This window comes from Canis aureus, chromosome 5 (assembly GCF_053574225.1).
Source record: "Canis aureus isolate CA01 chromosome 5, VMU_Caureus_v.1.0, whole genome shotgun sequence".
NCBI classification, from domain to species: Eukaryota; Metazoa; Chordata; class Mammalia; order Carnivora; family Canidae; genus Canis; species Canis aureus.
In genome coordinates, this window is record NC_135615.1 from 79253231 (window position 1) to 79271299 (window position 18069).

The following is an 18069-nucleotide window of genomic DNA, read 5'->3' on the forward strand; positions in this document are numbered from 1 at the left end:
GCAGGATCCTCCCGAGGTCTTCCCAGGTAGCGTGGTGAGAAAGAAAGGAGCATGTTGTACCCAAACTAACGTTCAGCGCCGACAAGGCTAAACCTGAGAGGGTATCCTTCGGATTTTCATCAGAGAAGCGGCGTGGTTACCACCGGCGGGCCAGAGGCTTTGCTGCTGGGGTTAGTGCGGGAACTCGTGTGCGGGAGCAGCCCCTGCATCTGGGCTCAGGCCTGAGTCCCTACAGGCCGGGAAGGAAAGCTGCATGCAGGCAGGGGGAAGGGGAGACTGGACCCCGCGTTGTACTCCCCCTGCCTCCAACCCGTGCAGGGTGACCTCCTAGACAAGCTGGCACCCTTCGCCACAGAGCTGCACACATACCTGGCCTGGGACTCGGAGAGATCTAAGGGGGATCTGGAGGGGCTGCAGGCCTGGGTGCTACCCCTTGACTACAAGGTGGGCAGGAGGTGGGTGACCAGGGTGCACCCTGCCCCCCACCTTCAGAGCACATGGCTGCTACTGCTCACTCCTGGCCTCCAGATCTCACAGGAGACAGATGTCTCTTGCTCCCCAGCGCCTGTCGGAGGAGGGGACTCGGGGGACAAGTCATTTTGGCTTAGTTGCACCATGTTAGCTCCATGACACAGTGGCCGGTCCAGAGACGAAGGGGGGTAATGTGGCAGGAGCGATGGGGTGGAGGGATGAAGGGGAAAGGGGGGATGGAGGGGAAAGCCCCACTGAGGAAACCGTGTTTGTGCCAAGACCTGGGGCAGAGAGCTGCTGTGTCCCAGGGCCAGGGAGAAGGGGGTGTGGCTGGGCCTGAAGACGAGGGCAGAGGCCAAGAGGGGTCTGAGAGTGTGCAGGAGCCCCCAGGGGGCCGTGGCTGGGGTTCGACCCTGGTCTCAGTGGGAAGAAGGGCAAGTGACGGTGGCACCACCCACGCTGGATGGAGGGGACACCGTGGGGGGTGGGGTGGGAAAGACTGGGAGCAGGGGGGCAGCTGGGTCGGGGGGCCACATGGTGGTCTAAAGAGGAGATGACGTCAGTGAGAAGAGAGAGGGCTGGTTGGATAGTGGGTCCATCTGGGGACAGAGAGAGGACGGAGGAGGTGGCCCTGCGATGAAGGATGGGCAGGAATGAAGGTCCTCAAGAATAACACTGATTCTGAGCTCTTCTGGTCCTTGCTTGTGGGAAGGGCTCTCCTTTCTCTGGTGCCTTCCTTGCCAGTAGCCCCTGCCCTCAGTGGCTGGTGGAGTCCATCCCCCGTGTCCCCTCCTGCCTCCTCCCCGTCCCCAACACGCAGGGCCACCACCTCCTGCCCCCCTTGGCAGTTCCCTGCCTCTGGCCTCCACCCAGCCCTCAGCACCCCGGGGTCCTGTGCCTTTAAGACCAGCAGAGGGGGGCCCAGTGAAATCTGTCTCCTCAAAGTCCTGCCCGTAATGAGAGGCAGAGAGAGAAGATAATAAAAGCAAGAACCAGCCTGGGGGGAAGAAAAGAAAAGATTTTTATCCTCCCAACCCTGCAAGTTCCCCTCTGGCTCTGAGAAACCTCAGAAGATTTCTCTCCGAACATATGAGTAATACCCAGCAAAAAACGCTGTCCTTGGAGCAGAGGGAGAAGACGGAATGATTCTGTCTTTGATTAGAATTTATTTCCAACCTGCAGCCTCCCTGGTGCCAGCCTCCCACATTCCACCCCAGCAGAGCTCGGGCCAGGGAGGCAGGGGGCAGGGGGGACGGGGAGGGAGGGACCTGCTGGCTCCCGAGACCTCCTGAGTGTCCTGCTGGTGGCAGGGGCTGGGAGAAGAGATGTGTCCTCCCCTGCTGCCCCCAGAGAGAGGGGCCAGCGGGGCTGGGGGTTTAGCCCAACTTTGAGGAAGAGCAGATGGGATTTACCGAGGCCGAGGGACGGCTGGGGGACCCAAGTGGCCGGGCAGGCTCTGCCACCAGCCAGCTGTGTGTGGAATTTATGTCGCCTCTCTGGGTCTCAGTTTCCTCATCCGGCTTTGACAAATTTTCAAGGACCTTCGTGGCTCTGATTTTAGGACAAATGCAACATGCGTGTCCGGGAGCCAGCTTGGTGGTCACTTGGGTTGGGTGGGGTTGGGGAGGGTTCCCTAGATGGATGTCAGATTTCGGAGTAATGTGGGGCAGAGGGGCAGGATAAGACTTCTGGGTCATCTCTAGGGGACTGGGTTAAATCATACCATCAACTCATTCATTTGTTCATTCATTCACTATTTAGTCATCACAGGCTACAAGCCCAGGGCAGTGCTGGGCGCAGTGAACAAGACACGGTCCCTGACCTTGGCAAGGTTCCCAATGTGATGGGGGAGGGGCAAGCGCAGGGTGCTGGGGGCGCTGAGGAATGGCCCCTAACCTGGGCTTTGGAGGTCAGATGTGTCCTGAGGAAGCTGACATCTAAGCTGGGACCCAAACAGTAAATAGGGAAGGCCCGGGAGGAGGTGGGGAAGGGGAGCACCAGGAGGAGGAAGGGTCTATGCAGAGGTGCGGGTGGGCACAAGCAGGGTTTGTGGAGGGACCGGGACAGGCCAGCATCATGGAAAGGAGGCCCAGTGGGAGGGGGTGAGTCAGAGGTGGGTTCAGGTTTCATCGTGGGGCCATGGGGGCCATGGAGGGCTCTGAGCAGCATCTCTCCGGGAAGGCACCTGGCCAAGAGCACTTCAGCGCCGTGGGTGTCTTTCTGAGACCCAGGTCTCGTAAGGCCCCACGTCTGGAAGTCCTGGAAGTGCACAGTTACGGCTGAAACATGTGTGATGCGGAGCTAGACTATTTTAGGATCTAGTGCTGAAATGGATAAAAGCTTTGGAGAGACGAGACAGACTTTGGCCCCATCACAGAGTCTCGGTGCTGGATCTGGGCGCCCTGGTGGGAGTCATCTCCAATCCATGGACTCGCTGGATGGCCATCTGTCCAGCTCTGGAAGGAAGGGCGATTGGGACGGGCAGACCTTCATCTTGGAGTGAAGAGGCAGGAGCGCGCATCACAGACAGATCTGGTTTTCCGGTATTGGCTCCATCATGCATGAGCTGTGCATCTTTGGGTAAGTGAATTAACGTCCCTGAGCCCTAGTTTCCTTAGGTGTAAAATGGTATTAATATATCCACTTCCCAGGGTGGTTTTGAGGGTTAAACAAGGTGATGATGATGGTGATGATGAGGAGGAGGATGATATTAAGAGCTAATATTTATTGAGTCCTAAACCCTTTTAAGTGGATGATGCAGTGCATTGTCCAGGTCCCCCCGCAGGGTAGAGGCACTCATACCCGGTTCCCAGGAGCGTTGCCAGCTAAAGGCTCCCTGCTGGGTGCCTCCTTAGAGTTGTCCTCAGCCCGAACCCCCTCCCCTGGGTGCAGCCTGTGGCCTCAGTGTGGGAGAACTCGGTGGGGGGGGGGTGACCCAATCTCTGCCTGGAGCTGCAGAGTGGGCCACACTCTCCCTCTGTGGCACCCTGCCTCCCGCAGCCCTCCCCGGGCTCTCCCCACAGCCCTCCCTGACGCAGCTCCTGTGTCCAGTCTTCATCTCGGGTCTGACGTAGGACAGCCCTTGGTCCCCTGTCTCAGGTGATCCGCCCCACAGCCCTTGGTACGATTAAAGCCTTTGGACAGACAAGGGAATTGTGGCGTTACGGGATTAAATCTCCGCAGCCACGCAGGTGGGAAGGAAGTGCCAGAACTTGGTTTGTGCACTGGGCACCTGGCTTCGAAACCCAGTCTATAGGGACTCTCTGGAGCCTGGCTCTGCACCCCGAGAGTGTGGCTGAGGGTGACTCTGGACCACCGCCATGGGCTCTAGACCCCACACCCACTCCTTGCGAGCCTCCCCGCGTGCCAGCACCACACAGGGGCAAGCAGCACCTCCCCGGGCCACCCACTCCCCAGCTGCTGGTGGAGCACCGTTTTGTTAGCACTGCGAGGTGGGTCCTCACCTGTGCAAACCTCACACCTCATGCCCTGTGGTGGGTGCTGCTGGGGATGCTGCTGGAAGAGATTTGGAATCTGTTACCCTGGAGGACCAAGGTGCTCTGGCCAGGCCTGCACCTGTGACAAACGGTGTCCTGGCCATGAGGGAGACCTGGCTCTAGTCCCAGAGGGGTCCTCTGCTTTTCTGGGTGCCAGTTCCCCAGCCAAAGGTGGTCAATAGACATCTAAGGCCTTCAGAGTTAGTGTGATGGGGTTCACCTCCATACAGAGGCCCCGTGTGACCTTTTTGCGTCTTCCCAGCTCACATCTCTGAATGTCCAGAGAGAAGGGATCTTCCCATTCATCTATATAGAGCTTTACAGTTTGTCAACACTTGCATGGACACGGGCACATTTACACCCCTGCGGCCCTGCTGCGAGGCTGTACCACTTGCTTCCTGTGTCGGATGCTAAGTAGAGGGAGAGCAACTTGCCCCTTTTGAAGACTCTTGGAACCCTCTCGTTTTTAACCTACAAATAAAAAAATATATGTTGCTGAAAAGCAGAACTGGGAGCTCAGAAATCATTCTGTTGGATCCTTTTATTTGATAGATGGAGATCAGAGACCCCCCCTCCCCCCCTCCAGTGACAGAGCTGGAACCAGGGCTGGGGCTGGGGCTCATTCAATTACTCTTGGTGTTCAGGTATTTTTCAAATTTCATGCCATGAACTCGTTCCCATTTAAAACCAAAACAAGCTTGTGGTCCTTCGATCCGTTTCAGATGGCCTGGTCGGGGGAGGGGTGCAGAGTTCTCAGGGCCCAGGATTGGATCTGTTTCCCCTTGCAACATGCTGCAGCAGGCGGGCTGGGTGGCGAGGGCTTTGGGTATTTATTTTCCTATCACAGTTGCGCAGGCGGACCAGCGAGGAGGTGAGGCTGAGCAGCAGGGACAAAGAAATGTGTGTGTTCTGGCAAATTTGGGGAATTAACTCTGAGGTTGTTCCAAGGAGAAAATGATGTTTTGAATCAGGATTTATTATACATCTGAGCTCACTGCCTTTTGAAGAACACCTTGTTTACTTAACTGTTCTGTTTACTGACTTATTTATACCTGGCTCAGTTTCAAAAAGAATCTGAAGTGGCTAATTATTAAATTAGACTGTGAGTTCCTTGAGGGCAGGAGCTGCCGTCATTATTTCTCCTCTTCTTCTGACGGGCTAACTCCTGGTGGCCCCTGCCTTCTGCATTCCCCTGGCTGAATTTTCTGCCTCTCTCTGTTGTGGTAATCGGTTTCTGTCTTTTTGTTTTCCACGGAAATGTGAGCTTCGTGATGACAAGGACTATTTATTACACATTTCAGTATCTCATGCAACCACTTATCCATCTAACAAAGTAAACATCCATCTAATCCACCAACCATCCTTCTATCTACCCATCATCTGCCTATGCATCCAACACTTATCCATCCATCCCACCACCATGATTTCATCTGTCCATCCAACCATCTATCCATTCAACCATCCATCCATCCATCCAGCCAGCCAGCCATCAATCTAGCCATCCATCCATTCATCCTTTCATCTACCTATCATCTACCTATACATTCAACATCTATCCATTCATGCAGCCAACCATTCATCCATCTCTATAATCATTCATATTGTGATTGTCCATCTATCCATCTATCCATCCATCTATCCAACCACCCTCCATCCATCCACTCATCCATCTCTATAATCATCCATTTGTGTAGCCATCCATCCATGCAACCATCTATCCATTCTTTTAAAACCAAGAAAGTTGCACAAATGAAGCCAAACAGAATGAACTACAAGTAGTTTTCCTTTCCCCAGTGCTCATTTTTTCTCAAGGACTGTGCTAAGTCCTTGCACATACATTAACTAATTGAGTAAATGAAGCTAAAATCTCCCAAGACTCCATGAGATAGGAGTACTCTGACCACATTTCGGATGAAGAAAGTAAGATGGACAGTTTTAGTGACTTTTCCAAGGTCACAAGGTTGGTAAATGTCAGTGAGATTTAAGGCTAGGTATCTGACTCCAGAGCCTGTGTCTTTTGTTTCACTGTGATAGGAAACATCTCGGAGGAAGATTTAAGCTGACCTGTACACCTTCCCCCCAACAATCTAAACTTTCTCCCCTGCAATCCCCTTCTCCCTACCCTGTCCTCCCATTGTCACTCGTGGGGAGGGAGAGAGAGTGAGGAGACGCCTGAGTGGGCATTCCATCTGGGCCAGGTCTGAGGTGAAGAAGAAGACAACACTGCACAGGAAGCTCAAAGCCTTCTTTGTACATGCCCTCCCCTGGGGAGGATCGGAGCAGCATGAGGTGTGCAGCTCTGTTGTGAGTGGGTGGTGATGAGTCAGTGTGTCCAGGAGGGCCAGGAGGGCCAATCGGTGCTGAAAGCATTAGGCCTCAGAAGCCCTTGGGGCTTTGGGGAAAGGAAGTTTGGCTGTTCCAAGTTCACAGGAAGCCAAATGGGATTCCCAGAGAGGATTCCTCTTGAGCCTGATGCCCTCCTGGCAGGTTACAAGGCTTTAAAGATACAAGTCCTGAGTTCTCTGCAGTTGGTTAGAGAAAGATACCAAGATACCAGGAGGAAGAGTATGTCCTGAAGTTGCCACAGGCCAGGTTCCAATTGTTCCTGAAGTCAGCTCCACCTCTGGCTTCCCTTCAGTTTGTTCTCAGGGCAGGGGTGGGTGAGTGGGTGGCCAATACATTTACCCTTTTCTTTTACTGTGTTTCTGTCACTTGCAATCAACGAATCCTGGTGGTCACATTGTATAAACCAGCAACTCAAGCGTCTTCCTTGGTTCAGCACTCTTCTTTCCTTCTCATCCAATCAAAACCAATTTTTAAATTTTTTAAAAAGATTTTATTTATTTATTCATGAGAGACACACAGAGAGAGAGAGGCAGAGATGGAGGCAGAGGGAGAAGCAGGCTCCATGCAGGGAGCCCAATGTGGGACTTGATCCCTGGTCTCCAGGATCACAACCTGAGCCAAAGGCAGATGCTTTAATTGCTGAGCCACCCAGGCATCCCAAAACCATTTTTTTTTAAACTCCACATTCTGATGAACTCTCGGCTCTGCTCACTCGTCTCTAATGTCACAGCCTCCTGGATTATGGGTGAGTCTCTCTCTCTGGGTTCAGGCTTTCCCCCTTCAACCTCTTGCTTTAACCCTTCAGTGTTATAAACGGCTATAAACCCTTCAGTGGTTTCCCATTATTCCCAAAATAAAGTCCTAGCCTTCCCCCCTAAAAAAACCCCCAAAAAACAAAAAAAGGTTTTTAAAATTTTGAAGTGATTTTTGATTTACAGAAGAGTTAAAAAGATATTGCAGAGAACTCTCATATATTCTATACTCAGCTTCCCCTAATGTTTGTATGTTTGTTAAGACCAAGGAATTAGCTTGTGTAATACCATTAGCTAAGTTACAAACTTCAGTCTAACTTCACCAGTTCTTCTAGTATTGTTCTGTTTTAGCTCTAGGCTCTGGTCCAGTGTACCAGGTTGCACTGAGAAGTCCTAGCTTTTTTTTTTTTTAAGATTATTTATTGATTTATTCATTAGAGACATAGTGGGAGGGTCAGAGACACAGGCAGAGGGAGAAGCAGCCTCCCTGCGGGCAGCCTGATGCAGGACTTGATCCCAGGACTCAAGTATCACGATCTGAGCCAAAGGTAGATGCTCAACCACTGAGCCACACAGATGCCCGAAGTTCTAGCTTTTAAACAGGGCATTAAAAGGTCTTCTGTTTACCTTCAAGCATGCCACTAGCCCTCACCCTACTCCTTTTGCTCATGCCACCCTGAATCACCTGCAATTCCTTAAAGGACCAGGCCTTTCTTCCTCCAGGGCCTTTGCACATGCTGTCTCCTCCTCTGTCTGAGGAGTCCCTCAGGTAGACCCCTTTTCTTGACCCAATATTTATTTACGTTTCAAGACTGTGCTCAGTTAGCTCTTTTCCTAGGAAGCCTTCTTGGCCAAACCCAGCTGACCCCTGGGCTTCTCCAGCCCTCCCCACCCCTGTCCTTCACCCTCTCTATCCCTGAATTTGGGATTTGATGACCTGTTTCCTCCTCCCCCTAGGGTTGGAGAGCCTTGGGGCCAGTGCCCTGCTTTGCTGGTCTCTGGGAACTCAGTGCAGGCTTGTAAAAGCGATGAAGCTAGGAAAAAGTCAATACCCACACAAATGTTGGCAATAGCTCAGAGGGAGAAATCGGCTGGCCAGGGCCAGCTTCGTGACTTGAGTCGTGTATGATGGAGTAATAAACTAACATTTACTGAGTATAGACTATGTGCTAGGCACCATTCTAAGCAAACCACACATTCTAATTGAATCCTCGCAGAAACGCTATGAAGTAGGCACTATTATTCTCCCCATGTTGCAGATGAAGGAATAGCAGTGAAGCAACTTACCAAGATGCACAGTTATTAGAGGTGGAGCTGAGGTACACCCTGAGCTACTTCTGCTTTGCTAGACTTTGGGGTGTATGTTTACAGCATATGGAGGGGGTAGGAGGTAATATTCCAGGCTGGGCAACTGGTAAACCAAAAAAGGTTTTTGGAGGTAAGCGTGGGTGACCCAGATTCTGAAGAGTTTCTGTTGAGGGGGACGTGTTGTTACCCCTGAGGGTGACAGGTGGGGGGACAGCTGCTTGGAGATGCAGGCCTGGAGAAGGGGAGTGGCTGCTGCATCCTGGTGGCAAAGGCCACTGAGCTTCCTGGAGTGTAAGTTGGCCAGAGGCTAAGAATCAGAAAGCTCTGAGAAGTGAGAACAACCCAAGGGGAGAAGGTCTCAAGGAGTGAGGAACATAGAGGCCCAGAGAAAGGGGAGCCATCTGGGTTAAGGGATGCCCAGAGTCAGGAAGAGCCTGCTACCTGGAGAGCCTCGTACCAAATTCCTGCAAGCTGGATGATGTGGTTCCTCTGGGCGCCTGTGAACTACCACCGGGTTTATCACTTATGGCCTGAGCTTTCCTCTGGCTGCACGTGTAAAGCTTTGTACCTTAAATGGCAATGCAGCTGCTTACATTAGCAACAACTAGTATTTGCGCAGTGTTTATGGAAAAGGCCTACTGTTTTTAGTTCATCTTTCCCATGCCCAAACAAGGTAAGCGGGCAGGCATTATTTCCATGCCCTGTTTACTGGTTAAGAAATGGAGACTTAGCGAGGAAAATGACTTGCCTGAGGTCACACAGCTAGAAAGGGACCCAGGAAACACTGAATGAAAGAATGAATAAGAACTTAAACCAGGATGGAGGGTCTGGCTGGTTCAGTCAGTGGAGCATGTGACTCGATCTCGGGGTTGTAGGTTTGAGCCCCACATTGGGCGTAGAGGGTACTTAGAGATAAAATCTTAAAAAACAATAATAAAATGTCAAAAAACAACAACACCCCCCCCAAAAAAGGAAACAAACCTAAAAACCTTAAACCAGGATGATTTGAGCCTGGTTTCTGTTCTTCCTCTATAACCTCAGAGAGGGTACTTAGTGCCTAAAACCAGAGCACCTGGCACATGATGGGGGTGGAACAAATGAAGGAAAGTGGTATCAGAAAGAATGAGGTAGTAGGAGAGAAGGGCCCAACAGGGTAAACATCTACCATCTCGAACACTCATTTAAAAAAAAAATTTTTATTTATTCATGAGAGACACAGAGAGAGGGGCAGAGACACAGGCAGAGGGAGAAGCAGGCTCCTTGCAGGGAGCCCGACGCAGGACTCGATCTGGGGTCTCCAGGATCATCACCCTCTGAGCCAAAGGCAGACGCTTAACTGCTGAGCCACCCAGGTGTCCCATGAACACTCAGTTTGTATCTGGAACGATGCACCTAGTACGTCACTCAATTACTCTTCCTGGCAACTTAGCTGACAAGAGTAGCATTCTCCCCATTTCACGGGAGAAGGAGCGAGACCCAAGGGATTTGGCAACTCAGCGAGGGGTCCCAGAGCCAGTCGCTCTGGGGCTGAGCAGACTGACACGGAGCCTTTGTACTTCCATCAGATGCTCACCTACCCACCCGGACACACAGATGCACACATGGACACGTACAAACACATAGTCACACACAGACACGCACAGGTAACACAGACAGACGCAGGTGCACGCAGAGACACGCAGACACATACCAATAACACAGGTACATGCACACACAGCTACACACACACACACCCGGATGCACACGGACATATTCCTGTGACCTGCGGTCCTTGGAGAAGACTCCCTGGCCCCTTGGCTAGGGTCTTCATGTGAGTAAATCCTGAGGAATCTTCTTTTTGGGTGTTCCCTGGCCGGTTCCAATCCAATCCTTCTAAAGAATATAAAGAACTAAGCTTTCTGGAGAGAAGAACGTGTCCTTTCCCTCACTCCCTTCTGGCTTCTCTGAGGGGATGGGAAATCCAGCCGGGGACGGGCAGGAGGAAGGCCAGAGGGATGAGAGGGCACAGAACAGGGAGGCCGATCCCACGGGCATCAAGTGCTTGGCAGGGTTTTTCACTCTTTCTTAACAAGGCAGGTGATGCCTCTGGCTGCCTGGGCATGGGGTGGGGGTGGGGGGTCGGCCCCTGTCCCTCAGGGCATTATCGCCTTCCAGCCTCTACTTCCACCAGGAGCCCGGGTCTCTGTGGAAGCAGACAAAATAAATCCTAGGCCTGGAGTCAGACCCAGTTTCCAATTAAGCTTAACTCCTTTCCTGTGCTATGTGACTTTGGGCAACTCACTTTCCTCATCTGTAAAATTAGGGGAGGATTAATCCAGGCAATTTTGCTAAAATGCCAAGTACTGAGCCCAGTGCAGAACAGATGCTCAGTCCATGGTGTTCCGTTTCCCCTTCCCCATCTAGCACACCTTCCGGTGTGGCTGCTTCCTTGACAGTCACTTTGGGGTCATGTTCATACCCCCAACTTCTGGCCTAGGCCCTAGAACATAGTAGATGATCCACACATGAGTATTGAATGAATCTTTCCAAAATCCAGATCTGCCTTTTATTCTCTTGTATCCCCAAAACTTATCAGTGGGTGTTCATTTCCTTCAGAATTGCAGCCTGAGCTCTTTAGCCTGGCATTTGAAACCTCTTGTCATCTGATCCCAGAATCACCACCTCCCAGTACTCAGAGCCTGGGTGACTGGGGCCCCTTCCCTGGGCCTTGCTTTAGGAGGTTCCACTCTGGCCTTCCGGCCAGGGCCACCCCCATGGGGCAAACAGTCTGCAAGGCCAAGGGGACAGTCCACCCAGAAGCTACACCTCCTCCTCTGGACTATGCTTTGGGATCTGGGCCCCAAATTTCCTGTTGAATGGTCTCAGGTTTGGTTCCAGTGTCTACTTGGGCCTCTTGCCTGGGTCATCTTATGGCAGTTGGATCACATTTCCGGTGTGTGTGTCCCTAAGTCTGAGGGACGGCCAAGGGGTGGCCACTTGTGGCCACCTGTGGATGGTGCTTGGCCATATTTACCGGAGGCCCCACTTGTGCTCCTGAGGCCCTTTGTAGAGTGAGATGGTATCAGTGTTGGGAAGATAGGAGATGGGAGGATGACATGACCTCCATTTGTATGCTTGCCCTGGGCCCAGCAGATGTTAATTAGTTTAATTGACAGAGACAAAAGAGAGAGAGAGAGAGAGAGGAAGAGAGCACAAGCAGGGGGAGTGGCAGAGGGAGAGGGAGGAGCAGACTCCCTGCTGAACAGGGAGCTGACCCCAGGACCCTGGGATCATGACCTGAGCCAAAGGCAGATGCTTAATGGACTGAGCCACCCAGGTGCCCCCACCCCCCACCTTTTTTACTGCCCTGCAGGAAAGAAGGTGCTCAGGCACCGATGTGGAGAGGTGTGAATGTGGGTTCAGAGGCCCCTGTGTTAGGGACTCTCGTGTTCTCTGGGCCTGGAGCAGTCCTACTTGTAGGCATCACCCCTGGGCAGGAATGGGCTGTCCTGTCCATGGGGAGGAAACATTCCAGAGGAGGCATTTTCTGGCCTTGGAGTGGGACTGTAATGCCAGCTGTAGCTCTGCTCCAATTTTTGGTGCTGCCAAGGAGCTGGTGAGGGAAGACCCCTGCAGAAAGGGAGAGCAGGGACAGTGGGAGCTCCAAACCCCGTCCAGAGCCAGGACGCACTGAGTGTTGCTGGCTGGGGCACAGGGAGCAGCCCTAACGAGGGGCTTGGCCAGCTCACATCAGCTCCCAGCTGGGCTTCACTCACCAGGTGACATGAGAGGCTGGCACCTAAGAGGCCTGGACTCAGCCCCCAAGTAGACTCATAGCAAGGGTGGCATTCGCAAGAGGAAGCACAGTGGGCCTGGCACATGACCCCAGGCCTCCTCCTTTTCCCTTGTGAGGGTACTTTATCCAGGTATAATTCATATACAAGAAAGCGTTCCTATTTCACATGTACAATTTGATGAATTGTGACAAATGTCTACAGTGGTTTTACCATGACCACAGTCGTGATGGAGCACATCGTCATCTCCCTCGTGTCCCTTTGCAGGTGTCCCCTCCCTCACCCCCAGGCCCAGGTAACCACCGACCTGTTTTCCCTGTGGTCCCGCCCTTTGTGGGATTTCACACAGGTGGGATCACACAGTGATGTCTTTTGCGTCTGGCTTCCATCCCTCACCACGATTATTGTGAGACTCAGCCATGCTGTGTCATTCATTGCTGAATAGTGTTCTGTTGTGGAGAGGCGTCACACTTGGTGCATTTGCCAGTTGATGGAGGTTTGAGCTGGTTCCCATTTGGGGCTGTTACATATAAAGCTGCCGTGAACAACTGCATACAGGTCTTTGTGCGGGCCTATGCTTCCACTCCTCTTGAGTGAAGTTGCTGGGTCCCACGGTAAGTGGATGTCAAGTGTTGAGCAAAGTGGCTCTCCTATTTTGCCTTTTCTCCAGCAGGGTAGGAGGGTTCCAGTTCCTCTATATCCTTGCTAACTCTTCAACCCGGGACTCCTGCCCCCAAAGCCCAAGGAGCGGAGAGACCGTGAATTGTCGAGGGCAGGTGGGTGGCACAGGCTTGGCTGGGTGGCTTATCTCTGTGAGGATCTTAGGCTGGCGGAGTAACCTCCAGGGATATGAAGCTTTGTGTTGTCATTTTGCAGATGGAAAAGCAGAGGCTCAGAAATGGGCAGGGGCCTGTGTTCCCCCGGGAGGGGTTCGGTGCTAGTGCAGCTGAGAGGAGGCCGGGAATGGAGGGGGATTAAGAGCAGAGATCTTGGAGTTGGCTCGGCCCCAGATTCTAGTCTTAGCTTAACCAGTTACCAACCTCTCTGAGCCTCTCCTCTCGCTTCTGCAAAATGAGGACAAAAACAACCTCACAGGCTAAGATTGGGAGGAATTAAGTGCCTGGGGCTCGGTAAGTTTAAGGAACATTTATTGAGCAGCTCCTATGTGCCAGGCACTTGGTACGGGGGGGGGGGGGGGGGGGGGGAGGGTAGAGTGGAGAATGAGATAAACATGGTCCCTGTGCTCCTGGAGCTTACAGGACAGTGGGAGGAGAAGGATTTCAAAGAAAGAAACTCACACACACACACACAAACCCTAATTATAAATTGTGACGAGTGTTGTTTGAAGGAGCCCGCTTGTCATCTACTTCGGATGGGGCGATCAGGCTCTCCAAAGTGATGACGCTTAAGGTGAGGCCTGATGCTGGGAAGGAGCTGACCACGAGTGGAGGTGGCGTTCCAGGATGTGGGAAGAGCAGAGGCGAGGGTGCAGAGGTCGGGAAGGACCGAGCCGACTTCAGGCGCAGGAGGAGGGGTCCGGCCCGGCAGAGATCCAGGAGAGAGTAGTGTGGGGACATGAGAGGGATGTGACACGGTCCTGGTTGTGCTGAGCGTTGCAGGGGGTTGGATTTTACATGAAGAACAGATTTATTTTAAACCCAGTGAGTGTCGGCTGTTATTGTGCTTCCTCCTATTTTCCATCCCGCAGGGGCCTTAATTCCCAGTTCGAGCCTTTTCCGAAAACCCGATGCGGGCAGGTGCAAGGCTGGGGTCCGCAGCCAGCTGAGCCCGGGCCCCCACCCCGACCCCTCCGGCAGGCCTGGCAAGCCGAGTGGCACCAGCTGGCGGTGGGGAGGGTGGGGGAGACCATCTGCTGTTCTCATTGTCCATCAGCCCATTGTCTGGTCCACGCCCTCTGCTCTGAGGACAGCGGGGACAATGGGGGGGGGGGATGTGATCTGCGGGCTTCTGTTTCCCCGGCCTGGCCCCTCGCCCCCACGGTGACACCAGGAGAATGCCCCCCTGGGGGTGGAGGCAGGGTCTCTGCCAAGCAGGAGGCAGCACCACACGCATCCCTCACCATCTCCCTGGCAACCGCAGCTGCCAAATTGTTGGTTGGAGGGGTTTTTTTTAGCGTCCCGGGTGGGGGTTTTCTCCTTGCATCCCCTCGAACGGTGGGTGCTGTTGGGAGACGACGGGCTTATCGCCTCCTGAAGGCCCCAGCTCCTGGCCTGGTGACTCTGGACGCCTCGGGCCACCCGGGAGGCCAGCGCGGGAATGCGCCAAGTGGGATGGAGCACTTGCTCAAGATGCCAGCAAGATGGAGACACCAAAATAAACTCAAATGATACCCGAGACAAAGCATTCATGCTCTCATCATCCAAAAAAAAAAAAAAAAATCAGAACGTGGTTAACCTTTTACTCCTTTTATGTTTTAGGGTTGTTTCTGTTCGGACATGCAGTGTGGGGGGCACCACGCTCTTCTCACCGTGTTGGATCCTCTGGAGGCCTGGACCTGGCCCTCAGGGGATGTGAAGGCAGAGAAGCAGACCCCTGGCTCAAGCTTGGCCCTCCAGCCGAGAGAGTCGAGTCTTGCAGGGCAGTTGGAGAGCTGACTCGTTAGCTGCAGTGCAGGTGCTCTGTCTGGCATCCCGGAAGCCGAGGGGGTCAGCTAGGGATACAATAATAACCGATGTTTATTGAGCATTTACTATGTGCTGCGAATTGCCTTCTGTATTTTAACGCGTTTAATCTTCACAGCCGATCTGGGAGGTGAGTATGATTGTTATCATGCCCATTTTATAGATTGGACCACTGAGGAGTGGAGAAGTTAAATACGTCACCCAAAGCCACACAGCTCTTGGGCGACAGAACCAGGGTTTGCACCCCGGCAGCTGGGCTCCCCGTGCCAGGCTCTTACGCTCTCTCTCTCTCTCTCTCTCTCCCTGCCACCCTGGTTCCTGGTGGGCTCGTGCATAGCTCCTCCCTCAGGAGGTGAGCCCAACCCCAGGCCCACGCCAGGCCAGACCCCTGGGGAGATAGAAATAGGAGCCCAGGCACCTCTCCAGGCCACCCCGATGACTTGGCAGAGCCTGTGGTTGGGCGCTAGCCTGCCCTAGGTTTGCGTCTCCGCTCCCATACTTCTCAGCTAAGGTGGCCTTGGGCAAGCCGCGTCACCTCCACGGAACTCATTCTCCCTTTCTGTAATTTGGGATAACAGCCCTACCTTCCTCAGGGGGACGGTTAGCGTGAGCCCTGAATGAGTTGACATATGCCAAGCACCCAGAACAGTGTGTGCCCCTTGGAATGTGCTCGGGGAATGCTAAGGGTGGCTGTTATTCTTGCTTTGCTCCCCCCACCCCACCCTTTAGGGTGATCGTGAGGACTGAGTAATGGGTGAAGGCACTTTGTACATGGGAGACAATTACACAAATGTCAGGGCTTGGTGTGACTCATATAAATACGGGGCGTTCAGTCTGGATAGCAGGAGGGGGTGGGGGCTGAGACGAGAACCAGCTTCCTGGGTGCTAGGTGCCACGTGCCAGCTCAGTGGGATGGTCGCAAGGCCACCGGCAGCTGAGAGGCACGAGAAGGCTGCCCGTCTGCGTTGCTCCCTGAGCCAAGGGAAGGCGCCTGGGGCGGGCACCCTCCAGCACATTCCCTTCCCTCGTGGGGCCTCAGGATCCCCATCTGTAGAATGGGTGGTTGGGGGACGAGCTGATTTCTAAGCGCCCCCCCCACCCCCACCCCGCGCCGCGCCGCCGGCCCCGCTCGGATCTTCTCTGACTCTGGGAGAATGAGCGAATGTGTAAAAATGAAAGTGGAAAGCAGACACGTGGTGCGGTGGATCTATTGCAAAAGTGTGCCCAGTTCTTCCCTTCTCCCTGTAAGCACGCCATCGACAAATGACTTTGCAGCTTCTCCCTTCAGGAGGTGGGGTCTGTGTCCCCAGCCCACGGGGCTCGGCTGTCCCGATGCTTTGCTTGGGCTGATGCAAAGTGGAGGGGGTGGCACTGCGCTAGCTCCGCGGGTGCCTCCCCGTCCGTCCCTTCCTCTCGCTCGCACTCTGTCCCTCTCCCTGACCCTTGGGACCGCCGTGCCTGCAATCCTGGGCTAGCCTGCTGGAGGATGAGACACATGTGGCCCAGTCACTTGTGTCATCCCCGCTGACAGCCCGCCGCTAATTGTCAACCAGGTGAGGGTGAGACCATCCTCGACCCGCCAGGCCAGGCCAGGCCAGGCCAGCCGCCGGCTACGGGAGGGAGGCCAGCAGAGGAGCGCTGAGCCCCGCCCAGAGCAGCAGAGCCGCCCGCTGCCCCGCAGGCTGGTGAGAGGGGAGGAGGTGAACTGTCGTGTGCATCGCAGGCTTTGTGGTTGTCACTCAGCTTTACTGATGCTCGTCCGCAGATAATGGATACGAGGGTCGGTGGGGAGAGCGTGGCTTTGGCCCACTGCATGACCTCTGCTGGGGACTGGCTGTTGCTCTCCCTGGGGTCGGGGCGGGGGTTGGGGGGCGTGGGCAGGTGGGGTGGGTTCTGTGCAAGGCTTGGGACCTTAGGTTCTAGGTGGAGAGTCATCCGTGCTTTCGATTCCAGCTTTCCCACTTTCTAGCTGCATGGCTTTGGGGGAGTTACTTAATGGGGAGGCCTCTCTTTTCTCAAACCGGGTGATTCGTAGGAACCCCCCTTTGGGGTTGTCCTGTGGACTGACTTAACAAATGTAAAGCACTTAGAGAAACTATGCCCGTGGAAGAGTTTTTAGGGGTTTAAGGTTTGCAGTCAGGGGATGTGAGACTGGAGTCCTGTTTCTCCCCACTCACTGGGGGTGTGACCTTGGTCCTTCCTAAGCTGCCCTGCCCTGAACTGGGACTCTGATAGCATCTTCCTCATCACTGAGGTTGTGGGCTTGGCATGGTGCCTGTGCCAGGGGGTGCTCAGGAGGCCTCAGTGTTGGGGAGCTGCCTGCTGCTCCTGGTGACATGGGATCTTGGAACCTGATGTCCCCTGGAGACCAGTTCTAAGTCTGATTCTTCCGATCAAAGACAGTGGAGCTGAGACCCAGATGGGACTTGCTCAAGGTCACACAGCGTCCATGGAGGGAACCTACACATTCTGACCTGTAGCCCAGAGCGCTTTCCACGGTTCCAGGGGGGTTGTGCCCCTGAGAGGTGTGTGTGTTCCAGGCTAGGGGCTCAACAGAGCAGACAAAGCTCGGCCCTGCAGCCTGTGCCATACAAGCCACATGAAGGAGCAGGTTCTTCCTGGAGGGCGAAGCCTCTTGCTGACCTCTCCCATGAGCCCGGCCAGGACTGGTGCAGAAGAGCTGCCAGAGAGAGGGGGGCTTGACTCCTGTACACCGGGGTCAGGATGTGTAGGTGGTGGGTGACACAAGTGACACAGGCCTCAGTAGGAGCACAGAGGGCACCAGAGCCTAGGGTTCTGCCCTGGGTATCCACAGGGACACGGGGGCAGAGCCCACTGGGACAGAAGCAGACCCAGGCCTCCTGATCCCCCATCCCGGGGATTTTGCTTAGCTCTCCTCCCCACCTCTGTTCCCTGCCACCTCAGGCTCCTCCTGCCCCGTGGGTGTGACAGAGAGGGAAGGAGCCAGGCAGTTTGGAGCCTGCCCCACCCTGGGCCTCAGCCTGGCTCAGGGAGCCTCCCTGGGTGCCTCCAGCCCCACCTCTGTCTTGGATGATTACAGGGCTGCGGGGCCTGGCTGCGGCCCAGACACTCCCTCCTGGGTCCTCTCGGGGGGAACTGGTCCCTGACCTCATTGTCTGTAGGGGACCGGCCCACAGCTGAGTCAGAGGTACCCCCACCCCAGCCGGCCTCTGCAGATGACCCTCCAGGTCTGAGCTTGTCCCCAGGGCGGAGGCCAGGGGTTCCCTGCCTCCTCTGTCCCTCCCCCGGGGCGGGCCCT

At 54.2% G+C, this 18069-nt stretch overlaps 2 long non-coding RNA genes across 2 annotated transcripts in view; both read left to right on the top strand.

Moving 5' to 3' along the window:
* Positions 1–18069, top strand: part of LOC144314789 (uncharacterized) — a 122989-nt gene that overhangs the window by 14100 nt on the left and 90820 nt on the right. Inside the window, exon 4 of the long non-coding RNA XR_013380638.1 lies at positions 2849–3051. This is a non-coding gene — a long non-coding RNA (uncharacterized LOC144314789). The remainder of the gene's footprint in view (positions 1–2848; positions 3052–18069) is intronic.
* LOC144314792 (uncharacterized) lies at positions 10605–14857 on the top strand. Its single transcript, XR_013380643.1, has 2 exons — positions 10605–12761; positions 14586–14857. It is a non-coding gene; the product is annotated as an uncharacterized LOC144314792 (long non-coding RNA).